Here is a 12,999-nt window from a genome sequence, read left to right on the forward strand (position 1 = left end):
TTCTTTCCTCCAAAGCCTTTATGTAGCCTTCAAGAATGATCAATTTACTGTGCATCATAGCTTGTATTGATGTATGGTCTCTTAGCGTCTCATTTATAGATTCGTATAACTTGGTAAATGGAGCTAAGGCTATAGTCATAGAAGATAAGACAGAAAAATATCTGTTTTTTTTAGATGGAGTCTCTTTTGTTCCAGATGTGTTTTGATTTAGTTGGATTTTAGTATTTGTCAAGGTTTTTAAAGGTGATAAATGGTGGAGTCTTTCGGTCGATGTAACCGATACTGAGCCCAATGAATTTCTGCGGCAGGAGACTGGCTCAGAATGACCCATTATTATACCTCGCGAAAAGCTTGTTCGATCTAAATCTCTCCTTGCTAAGCTTCCCATGTCACTCTGGAATAAATCGATGAAAGGTCTCTGTGGTGACTTTATTTGTTGGACTTGAGATACCACCTCTGTAATGGTGGTTTCGATGCTTTTACTTGCCAACCATCCATTTACAGTTGGATGGTCCAGGATCCATTGGGTTGATGGCAAGGGTATGTTGTCGGTCACAGTCGAGGGGGTAAGGCTGCTTATGACTTTTTCAATTTGGTCTTCAGTTACTTGTAGAGGAGAAATACACCTAGCTTCCTGCATATATTGTAGCGGTGTGACTCCTGTAGCAGGAGACTTTGTTTGAGGTGGTGGAAGCTTTGAGTTTGGAGAGGTGCGCTTGTCCATGTTACCTTTGAACTGTGGATATGATGGTGTGTGTCTGTCAGTTATCTTAAGGGCTGGGGGATCTTTCAATTTGTAGAGTTCCTTGGCATCCAACTTTCTAAATTTTGGTTGTGGGTGGTTTTCTTTAACCATGTCCAAAATGTCAGTATCAGATAATTCGTCCCAGTTTCCGCGCTGGTTTTTCAAGTGAGTGTTAAAAAAATGTGTAAGGAGATTTAATGCAAAGGGTTTGGTCAAGTCCTTCTTCCTTGATGTGTTAGTTGTACTTCCTGCTCTTTTTTGAGTTGGTGTTAGTTTGGTAGTCGGCGCCCTTTCTGTAGCCTTGTTTTTTTTCATGCATTTCGTCCCGCTCCCCTTCTTTTTTTTGTTCAGTTTGTGTTTATTACCCGCAACAGATGACTCAAGCTGCATTCGAGAGCGTTTCTTAATATTAATGTGGACAGTTTCGTCTTCTACATTGTTAGTCGACTCTCCAGAGGCTGATTGTCATTTAAGTGCCTCAGGGGGTTCAGTTTGCCTCTGCTTGAGTCTCCAGCTGGTGTCATAGAAGGGAAGACAGGGGCGGAGACCAATTCCGCTGCAGAACCTGTGCCTTCCGTGTGAGGGCTGTCACAGGGCTCAGCGTGTATCTGCGCCGTGATCTCCCGAATGAGGAGCAGGCATCGTCTCAATAGTTGGGCTGGCATGTTGTGCCACAGAGGGTACGCCGGTCGTTGCCGCAAACGCATAATATGGCCAGCCGGCGGCGGCAGGGGCTCGCAGCGCCAACAGCTCAGTGCCACGACCCTTCTCCCCTCCCTCCCACGATGCCTTCTCTGGATCTGCACCAAGGACGACAGTTAAGAGGGCTAGAGGCAAGGGAGCACAGAGTAGTGGAGCTGGGGAGCGGAATCGCAAGATCTCAGACACTACTTGATTCGTGATAGTGTTTGTTATGTCCATGCCTGGGGTTCTGGGGCTCGAATTCAAGATTTTGTTGGACAGATGTATAGAGTTCACTGACCTCGGTTCACTTGTCGAGTGCTTCCTGTTGATATTGAGGAGTCGGGTCTCCTGCGATTCATGTGGAAGGAAGTTTTCATGTTCCCACCGAAGACGTGAGCTGCGTAGGCACCGCCCTTCTTCATGAGACGGGACGGTCGAGGGGTAGGGAGTTGAGCAGCCTTTGCAGCCATGTCAGCCATGACTGCTTGACTGCCAGTCGCCGCCACTCTGTGTCCGCGCCACAGACTGTAGGTTTTTGTAGATAGCTCCTCCTTGAGTGGACAAACAACAAAGACAGACCCACAAAGTTCAGAATTAACACTTGACTGCCACTCGCTGCCACTCTGACCTATTCACATAATTACTTCCTGGTAAAAAAAAAGAAAAAGTGGCACATGCTGGCCCCGCCCCCCCCCCCCCCTGCACCACCTCCTGTTGACCAGGGGTGCGCAGGGAGGCGGGGGGTGCCAATTCGCCCAGGGCGCTGCTGCCCCTAAGGCCGGCCCTGCTCGTAGGGTTTCCAAGGCAATGAGCACTTCACCTCAAAAACCCTGTTAGTGGCCACTTTCCACTACCTGGCCAACAATTGAACCGACTTCAAACCGCAAAGTAGCCACAAGGTGAGGCGTCGGAGTGGGACTCATGAATTACTTTTGAGCCTCATTAGGAGTTTAATGACTGCCAAACCTGTTTACCATTACCACTACTGGGTCCTGCAGACTTACTGTGGGATTAAAAGGGGGGGTAACAGCGTTGGGAATCCTTATTTTAGGAGTCCATGGCACTCATTGGCGATTGTGTGTGATTTGCATGAGCAGTAATTCCGCCGCAGTAAATCCTCTACTTCACCTCCCAACTCGTTCTATGGCTGGGCCTGAAACTGTAAAGTGGTAGTGATTCAGTCACTGCCAAAATGCATGATTGACAGCAGGGTGGGCTATTAATAATGTAAAGGCTTTCCCTGGGACATGGGACTCTGAGGTTGCACAGCAGCTTCTTGACCCGTGATCCTTCCATTAAGTCTGCAGATCTAGGCATGTAAGGCCAGGCAAAGGAAACTGATTAAAATGCAATCACTTACACCTTGCACCTGTTTGTCTACTCAATCTTTCCGGCTAGACACCCCACATCAGATACTGATTGCATGTCACATGCAAGGCATGTGCCGTCAAAGCTGGATTAATCAAGGCCTTTATTTGCCTTTTGTCCTGTAGCTAGAATTGGGAGCAGTCAAAGCATGCCCAGATATTGGCGCTCAGGAGGGTTTGTTTCTACCTCAGATAGATCAAAAGTTCGATAATTATTACATGGGCAGGTTCCAGCCCAGCTGGATCATGTCTTAGGCCAAATAAAAGTCACAATTCAAACTTAACCCATCCTCAATAATAACGAATTCTCATAACTAGATCGCATGGGATGCATGACTGATGTCGAGTCGTATGTGTCTCAATATCTGCTCTAGTGGCAGCTGAACATTGGCAGTAGATGGTATTTAAGACTCACAGGCTAATATTATTAAATGTCTGTGATGGCTGGGTGGTAAATTGCACGCAGAGGACAGCGGACACTATTATTTGACCATCCTCAAACCTCTCTGAGCAATTTTGATTGTCTTTTGTTATGGTCCCAACGTCCTGCTCCTTATTACACCCCTTGCAGAAAACAGTGCTGGTGGCCATAGACGGGCACAGTTGCGGCCGGAATTACAATGAATAGCTATCGACTCCGACTGCTTTTTACTGCTGCAAAATGCGTGCGGAATCCAAAGCAGGGGTGAGAGGACGAGCGGACTTTACACTACATCTCTTAGCTGGGTCCTCAGCATCAGCCTGAGCGTAATTTAGAGATGTGTTTAAACTCTTACACACCGAGATTTTCAAACCATTCCTAAATGGTTGTTTAGTAGTTTTTTAATACCGTCCCATGATTTCTTTTTCGTAACTGTGACCCTTGACCCCCCGAAATGAAACATCCCCTTCGTGCCGATTCTTCCTCTTTAAAATGAACATTTCCCCCCTTTTAGCCTAATTGTGATCAGCTTTTGAAGTTTTGATCAAATCCTGCACTCCTTTCACAGACTTTGGCCCTCATTCCGAGGTTGGTGGTAGTCATGGCGCTATTTGCGCCATGACTGCCACCAATAACGGTACTGTGTCTGGTCTGGTGCAATGGGGACTTACCGGTCCAGTCAGACCTTGGCAGGACCGGTAAGTCCCCATTCACCAAACCATTCCCCATTCCCATTTGAGCCCCCATAGGGCTCAATGGGAATGGGGAGGGCGCAAATAACATGCCGGCGTATGCCAAGCCCGTTATTTGCGCCCAGGTCCCTTAACGGGTCCTGTCCATAACACCTGATCAGACCAGGCATTAAGGAAGGGACCCGCTAAGGGACCTCGTAGTAGGGCGGTAAGGGATTACCGGCACCGGTCTCCTTACCGGTGCCCGGTATCCCTTACCGCCCTACTCGGAATGAGGGCCTTTGTCTTCTGTCCTAACCCACGTGAGGCCCTTTCAAGGCCACCTAGTTTATTTTTATTTTTTATTTTATTTTATTAATTTTATTCAACCAAACAACAATACAAACCAAACATGCAGTGCAATTTGTGACAGCTTTATAAAACACATTTAGTCTTTTAATCACTGCTCCCTCCATCCCACCCCCCTTTATGAGCCTGTTTGTTCTTCACGTTCAGTATCTGCTTCGTGTGGCTGGGTTTCGCTGCCCTTGGATTCTGTTGGATCCGATATTATTCCAAACATTTCCGCTATCAATGATTTCCACGCCATCAGGGAGCCCACTTCTTCTTCCCCTCCCATGCTGCTCGCCTCATGCCATACCATCGTCTCAGCCTCCGCCCATTTCTGTAACTCTTTCCACCATATCTCCACCCGTGGCTTATAACACTTCTTCCAATCCATAGCAATCCTTCGTTTGTAAGCACATGTGCAATGGCTTTCAATTTTCCAACATGCTTAAGTTTCTGTGATCTGGGGAACCCTCCCAGCAAGCAGGCCCAGGCCGTGTCTATGGCGAGCATGACCCCTTTCTCCGCTAGTTTTTGTGCCACTTCGCCCCAGAAGCATTCAATTAACAGGCATGACCAAAACATGTGTGTCATATCAGCGTTCTCCTTGTCGCACTTAGGACAAGCCTGGCGCCCAGCGTTTTTGAACTTTGATATCCTCAGAGGGGTCATGTATGCCCTGTGCGTTACATATAGTTGTATTTGTTTTAATCTTGCATTTCTTGACACCTTCTTGTGGTATCCCAAGGCACATTCCCACATCCCATCCTCTATCGGGGCACCCACCTCCGTTTCCCATTCCAATCTCAAATGTACCAATTTCTTCCCGATCTTAGTCATCACCATCTCATACAATCTAGAGATCTCATGCCCCCCTTCCGATATGTCATATATTGCCCCAATATTAGCATCTGGTTCCTCCGTCAAAATTATTGCAGGCCACATCTTCCGAATTTTCTGCACCATTCTGTGATACGTAACATATTGACCTGTATGTAATCCCGCTACTTCCCCAAGTCCTTCAAAATCCCCAATGGTCCCCTCTTGCCAAATGTCCCCCAACGTAACCAGCCCCACCGATTCCTAGTAGGTCCTAATAATCACCCTCAACTGCTTATCTCCCCCTGCTAGTGCAACCAGCGGTATCTGCGGGGAGCATGGGAATGGGTCCCCCATCATCCGACAAGCTCGGCGCCACATTTTCCACCCAAGCATCATAATCCCAGGGCGCTCTTTCATTTCTGACTCAGGCAACCATATAATTTCCTTTAAGTAAAATGGGGTGCAGTTCCGCCCAAACAACCTATGTTCAGGGGTCTCTTCATCAGAGAGCCATTTGGCCACATATTGCAGTTGACCTGCTACATAGTAAGCTTCAAAATTAGGCAGTTTAATACCACCTTTTTCATGGGAATTCTGCAACTTCCATAGCACCACTCTATTCCGGGTGCCATGTTACAGGAAGTCCCTACACGTACTGTTCAGTTTAACAAAGAGCTTCTTAGGTATCATATATGGAATGTTACTAAAATAATGCAACAGCCTAGGTAAGACCACCATCTTAAGCATTGCCCCTCGTCCCATCATTTCTAGGGGCAACTTCTCCCAAAACGTCATGCATTTCCTGATTTTCTCAATGGCTATCTCGGTGTTACACTTATGTTCCTCTTCTGCCGTGTGGTACACGTCTATCCCAAGGTACCGGAAAGAGCTCACCGCCCACGGTATTTGCAGCACCGGCAGCTTTTCTGCAAGGGTTCCCACATAGCCACCTAGCGGAAATATGCTAGATTTTTGGGGGTTCACTGCAATACCGGACAGCCTAGCATACCTCTCCAACACTTCCAAAATATATTGAAGATTTTCTTCCAGGTATTTCAGATATAATAGCAAGTCATCTGCGTACAAGGATATTAAGTGTCGCTCCCCCCCTACCTCAATACCTGTCATATCATATTGTTGCCTATGGTATATCGCTAGGGGCTTTAGGGCTAAAATGTAAAGCATCGGGGACCAGGGGCATCCCTGCCTAGTGCCTCTGCTGAGTTGCCATCTCTCAGATATCACTGATCCTGTTCGAACTCTGGCCAGCGGCTCACTGTATAACATCTTTGCCCATTTGATATAACCTGGCCCTACTCCATATCCTCTCAGGACCGCCAACAGCCATGGCCACTTAACCGAGGCGAACGCTTTAAATGCATCTAGTGACACAATCGCCATTTCGCCCTCACCCCTGCTCCCCCATTCGACCACCCGGTGGAGTCGCCTGTGGTTGTGAGTTATGTTCCTATTCGGGACATAGCCTGTTTGATCTGGATGAATTAATTTACCAATTACTCTCCGCAATCTGTTTGCCAGGACAGCTGTCAGTATCTTACTGTCCTTGTTCAGCATCGACAGGGGCCTGTAGGAGCCAAAACTATGCCCTGGTTTACTGGGCTTGGGGAGCGGTACTATGATTGCTTCTCTGAGCGACTCCGGCAACCGTCCCACCTCAAACGCTTCATTAAACATTTCTAGCATTGGGGGGAGCAATTCCACCCTATTTACTTTATAAAATTCACTAGGAACCTGTCTGCTCCTGGAGTTTTGCTAGTGGGCAACTGCCTCACAACCTCTTCCAATTCCTCAAAGGTAATCTGTGCGTCTAGTTCTTCCCTTTCTTCTTCACTTATCTTGGGAAGTCCTATATCTTCTAGTGTTTCAATGATCTCCCTTTGGTTGCCTTTCTCCTTATCCTCGTATAGCACCCTGTAATATTCTGCAAATTCCTTGTTGACTCCTTCTTGGGTGTCCGCTTCCTCGCCATACTCTCTAGTTATGGTCCTAATTGGGGGTCTAGGAGATTCATTCTTGTATAACCACGCTAGGAGCCGGCCCGTTTTATCTCCCCCTGCATGCTGTCTTTCTATGTACTTTTTATAATTGAGGTTGCAGAGTTTTTCCCAGTGTTCCGCGCACTGCTGCTGTAATTTGAGTACTAGTTCCGTATCCACACTGCCACTTCCCAGTGCTCTCTCTAGTTCATCCTCTGCTCTTTGTAGGTCAGCTATTACTCCACCCTGCAATCCCCTTGACTTAGCTATTGCAACTCCTCGCATAACCACCTTAAAGGCTTCCCATAGTGTTCCTGCCGAGTCAACACTGCCAGTATTCACCTCAAAGTAATTGATAATCTCATCTCTTATGTCTTCTCTAAAGACTGGATCTTTGAGCGCCTCTGCACGGAGGCGCCATGTTGGAATCCGCGCCTTCGGGGGGCAAAATTTCCATTCGAGGACCAGGGGCGAGTGATCCGAGAGGACCCTCGCCTTATATTCTATATGGGTACTCTCTGTCATCACATCTGAAGTGGCGAAGACATAGTCGAGTCTTGTGTGCAGCTACTGCGGGGCCGAGTAGTGTGAATATTGTCTCTCATTAGGATGTTTTGTTCTCCAAACGTCTACCAAGCCAAAATCATCTAGCAGCATCTGCAATGCTTTAGCCACTGGGGTGGGCTTATCAATCCTATCATCTGACCTGTCTATCTTAGGGTTCATTACACAATTGAAATCCCCGCCCCAAATCACTGCACTGCCTACACACGCGCAAAGGGTGGTGCACTGAGTTCTGAAGTATGCCGCCATGTTTTGGTTGGGGGCGTACGTATTAACAATACATATTTCTTTATTCTCTATCAGCCCTTTCATTATAACCATCCTCCCGTCTGTCTCCACCACTTCCTTGATTAGCTTAAACGGGACGTGCGGCGCCACCCAAACAAGCACTCCCCTAGCAAGGCAGAGTATGATGAGCCCACCACAATCCCTTTCCATTTTTTCCCAACCAGCTCTACTTTCTCTCGCGTCAGATGCGTTTCCTGTAACAGTGCAATATCTATTTTTTGCCTTCTCAAATACAGCATGACCTAATTCCTCTTCAAATAACTATTAAGTCCTCTAACATTCCACGTTATTATTTTAAGATCCCACATGGCTCGTTAATACTTTTCCTTCTTCCATCCAGCCAGTCCTTCCTACCCACACAACACGGATTCCACACTCTAGTCCGCATAGGCTCTTGTTTAAACTTAATCTCCCCATAACTATATACATACCAAACTCCCCGCCTCCCTCCCCTCCCTCCACCCATCCCTTCCCCAACAACACCCTCCCCAACGATTGCCCAGCTCCATTCCTGGATCTCAGGCATCCCCACATCTAGTCCTGTCCGCACTGACCTGCGCTCAGGGCTCAGTAGGGTGAAGTCGCCCTAATGACCACTTAACTACTAATGTTTCGGGGTAGGTTGTCTTTCTCCTGTCGCTCCCATTTTCAAATTCTTACGCTAATCATTAATGCTATACAGCTGTCAATCAAGGCCGCCTAGTTGACTGTTATATTTCCTCATCTATCCAATCAGATGGCAAAGATGTATTTTTTATTTTTGGGATTTGGGATTTGGAACTTAAAGTAAGAGAACGACGTGAAAATGGAAGAAGTTTAAGCTGTAAGCAAGATGAAGATATTCGACCAGTTTACACCTGTAAATATGCTTGGAACCACAAGAAAGCTAAGAAAACAGTACGGCTCACTATGCTTAGTAGAAGAATAGTGTTGCAAGCGCCACTATACATAATCTACCTCAAACAAAGCACCTTATTATATTTCCACTTTGCACAAGAAGCAGAATCAACCCAAGTTACTAAAGGCCATACGAGTAAAAGTTTCACATTTAGCAAAACGAGAAGAGACGGCTGAAACGAAACTCAGCAGAGGCAGCTCATTCCCGGAGAGCCATGGTCATACCAATAGAAGTTATGAACAGTAGCCACTTTTAATTGAAACTACAGAATATCCTGCCTCTGAAAGGTCGAGATAAGAAGGCGATGGGCAGGTGGCAGGTGAAATGAAAATCAAATACACGAATTGATGGAAAAGAAGCAAATTCACGGTGTCTGAATCACGTGACCAGCCGAGAGGGAAGAAACGAGAGTTTACACCTACGAATTGCACCAGGCTAGATGAAGATATCAGAACCTTTTCCAGACAGAAGATGCAGTTTTGAGGCCAACTGCAGAGAACTAATTGACACATGGCTACTAAAGTTATGATTGATTGTAGCAAGGACTGGGGGATGGCCGGGTAACTAAGGGGCACCTGGCCGACCATTCGACGTGCTGCTAAGCAAAGTAAAAAAGTATGCATGGGGTTGGTGCCACCCCAATCACAATGGACCAAACAATCTAGGGTCCTATAGTTAGTAGAACCAATGGGACGTACTTTTAGTGACATCTGCAGTAGTCATTTTTTAACTAAAGGCTTATATGCCCACCTGACAGTGTTTACTCAATCCCCTCACTCCGTTACCATATACAGATATAGTACCTATAGTAAAGTTACCTTTTCCTAACCAATAGAATTGCGCATCAACTTTTGAGTGTTACATGTCAATGATGACGAGTAGTTTTGAGTATAAATGTTACAACTTGTATGAAGTTCGTTGGCATTGAAGCGAGAAGGAAGATCGCATCATTGCTGATACTCATAACTCCCTGTTTTCTGTACTTGTCATTAAACGGACTCCCTTTGCCAAACCGTTTGAGTTGTCCTTATTTGATTGGTGTTGGAGTAATAAATCTGCACACCCATCCATCTCACGGGTGCTGCTATCTTGTCTTAAAGTACTTCTGAGCAAACTCCGACTCTATGGGCCGGTCGGGGGTCTAAGAGTACACTTGGTAGCAGAGGATGGTTATCGATTATCGATTAGAATAGGACACCCATTGACATTCGACAGAAGTAACTCTAGGTCTTCGGCAATATCACAAGTCCTTTGCCATTCGGCTGAGTAGACCGTGAAGTTCCCGTAGACAGTGGTAAATTAAAAGATGAAAAATCTGCAGAACGAGGTCTGAAGGGACACGTGTTACCCACCTAACCCCTTCCTACTCCTACAGGCAGCTGAGCGGGAGAAAAGCCGAAGAAGGCGGTAACGAAGGCTGTGATCCCGAGGTCCAGAGAGGAAACATGTGAACGGTGAGTGAATGCTTTGGCAAAAGTGCATGCCTTAGAAACAAGTAAGGGAAACGGTAACAGAGGGAGGCGGAAAACAAAATATAGCTAGAAGTAGAGAAGAATGTATATATATATATATATATATATATATATGGGGAAGGGAGTAATGACTCAAGAATCATTAAGTAGATAAAGGGAAGATACCGAGGAGGACACCTGAGAAGAGAGAGGTTACCGGGGAGGACACTCGAGAAGAGAGAGGATTCGCCTTATTTCTACGCTTAATATAGCGGCTAGAAGAAACAGGTATCCAGAGTCCGAAATGAAGGGGAACGAATAGACTACCACAGCGATTAAAGGTGCTACGAGAGGGATACGTTTAAACTCCATGTCGGGGTAATTTTAGAGGCAGAGATACGTGTGAGCAGCTGGAGTTTGTCTAGTCTGTTAACGTCTGTCTTATGTGTTGATTGTTGTGATGTCATAGGACGGAACATTTTCCTTCAAGGAACTAGCATTAAAACTGTGTGATTGGATATTTGGCAGGTTGTAGAAGATAACCTGATGTTTTTTGAGTAAAATAAAAGATATAACATTTAGTGAAAAAATCAGGATTGGAGCTTGCAGTGATTGGTGCTTGCTCATATTGTTGAAATTGTTTAAATCACGTGAAGCTTTGATAAACTGTTATATAAAAGGAAAGAGAACAGATTTAAACATGGAGGACATAACTCCACTAGCACACCTGTGCAAGCAGTTGCCGAAACATGCATTTAAGCTGAAAAAATACAGTGTATAATGGGTTAAGGGAACCGCCCACAAAATGTTTATGCCTTGGCCACAGGGCGGGCCCTTATCTAAAGCTATTTTGCAACACATGACGACATACTTGCATGCCACATACACAGGCAAAATGTTGGACAAACGCCTAGCTATTCTAGAGCTTTGGAAAATGTATGAACAGGGAAAGGAAGAGGAGACGGCAATAGATTGGATACTTAATGTATGTACAGAGGGGGGTGAGACGCCTACCGCATCACCGGCTCCATCTGAAACGGAAATTGAAAACCATAAGGACGAGGGGTTATACCCACTGAGAGAACTTAAAGCAGCCACAGGGTATAGCAACCCGGCATATGAGTCACCTACACAAAGGAATGATGAAAATCAAGGTAAAGATAAAGATATCACCTCCACAGTCACAAGGGACAAGGAGAGACGCGATGACGAGAGAAGGGACCAGACACAAACAAGTGCAGCTCTCGATAAGGAGAGAGAAGGTAAAAGATAGAAAGGAAACGAAGATAGAACTGATGAGATAGCATTTGCAAAGAACGAATGGATGGGAGGGCAGAGTTTATTGAAACTCGATGGCAAAGGCATTAATGATGTAAAACAAAAACAAAAGGAGAGGTTAGACGATGTACAGAGAAGGGAGAAGGAGAAAGAAAAAGGATTGAGAGATGAAAGAATAAGGAAAAAAGATAAACAGAGACGAGAGCAGTTATATCGTGAAGAGCTAGAAAGACAGCACAATCGCAAACAGAGAGCAGCCAATGATCAAGACAGACAGGAGCAGCGTAGGTTAGAGGAAGAGCAAAGAATATGAGAGAAAAGAATAAAGAGATGGAGGGATGAGGAAATTCGAAGGGCAAATGAACGTAGAGATGCAAAGAAAGAGGAAGAAGACAGGGTCAGAGAAGAGGATAGGAAGCGCAGAGAATTCAATGGTGATGTAGAACGTAAGCGAAAACAGAGAGCACGCAATCTTGAATATCTGGAGAGAGAGGTTAAAAAACCTGAGCCAGTAGTAGATTGGGAAGACATCGAAGAATTCTTTCCTGAGTACGATTCAGTAGCAGGCATGTCTAGGGCGAATATTGAAGATGACTTCGACACCAGAAGCATCGGAGAAACGATTGACAGAATATATGACGAAATGGGGTTAGAAGAAATACCCCAAGGAGAGGGTGGAAGACAAGCACAAAGAGAGCACTCAGCTTTATGACAGTGAGGATGTCTCACGAAGTAGTGGAAATAGAGAACTATCCCTGGATAGATTAGAAATAAGTAGGAACAAAGAAGACACAAGAAGTTGCACGAGTTGGGGACAGACCATGTCCGACACAGAAAGGGAGGAGAGCGAGGAGAAGGAGGAAGAGAAAAGGGACAATTCCCGAGAGGAAAAGGGATAAGATGGTCAGACACTAGTGAGTCTGCACTGAGGGCATCAGAGTTAGCCACACAGTCAGACCAACACGAAGAAGTATCTCACGGTCAGAGGGGGTATCTCCACCGCCCTATGTGAGCAGACTTGGGACGTTACCAGGCAGGCAGTGATGCAGGAACATTACCCGTGCAATAGACAGGAGAACAATGAGAGAAGCGAGAGAGGGCTATGCATCCCAATTTCCGTTACTCGTGAAAGGGGGAGCAAGACCACAATATATTCCATGGCCACACATGGATCGAGAAAATTTGAAAAACAAGCTTCCAATGTTGACATCGGGAGCCGGAAAATGGATACACGAGTTAATAGAAATGACAGGAGGGAACAAGTTAGCTATAGGGGATATCAGGGGTCTCCTAATAACCATACTTGGTGAGAGAGCAGACGATGTGTGGACACGGGCAGGTTACCCTGGTGTGACCACAATTAATACCGCGCATGACGGAGCTCCATTTAACAATGCACAGCCGCAGTCTGGAAAGCTCTACGAGTGCTTTACCCAGACACTTCCGATATGGAAGCTATAATGAC

Source organism: Ambystoma mexicanum, chromosome 11, assembly GCF_040938575.1.
Source record: "Ambystoma mexicanum isolate Mex_15411 chromosome 11, UKY_AmexF1_1, whole genome shotgun sequence".
Lineage (NCBI taxonomy): Eukaryota > Metazoa > Chordata > Amphibia > Caudata > Ambystomatidae > Ambystoma > Ambystoma mexicanum.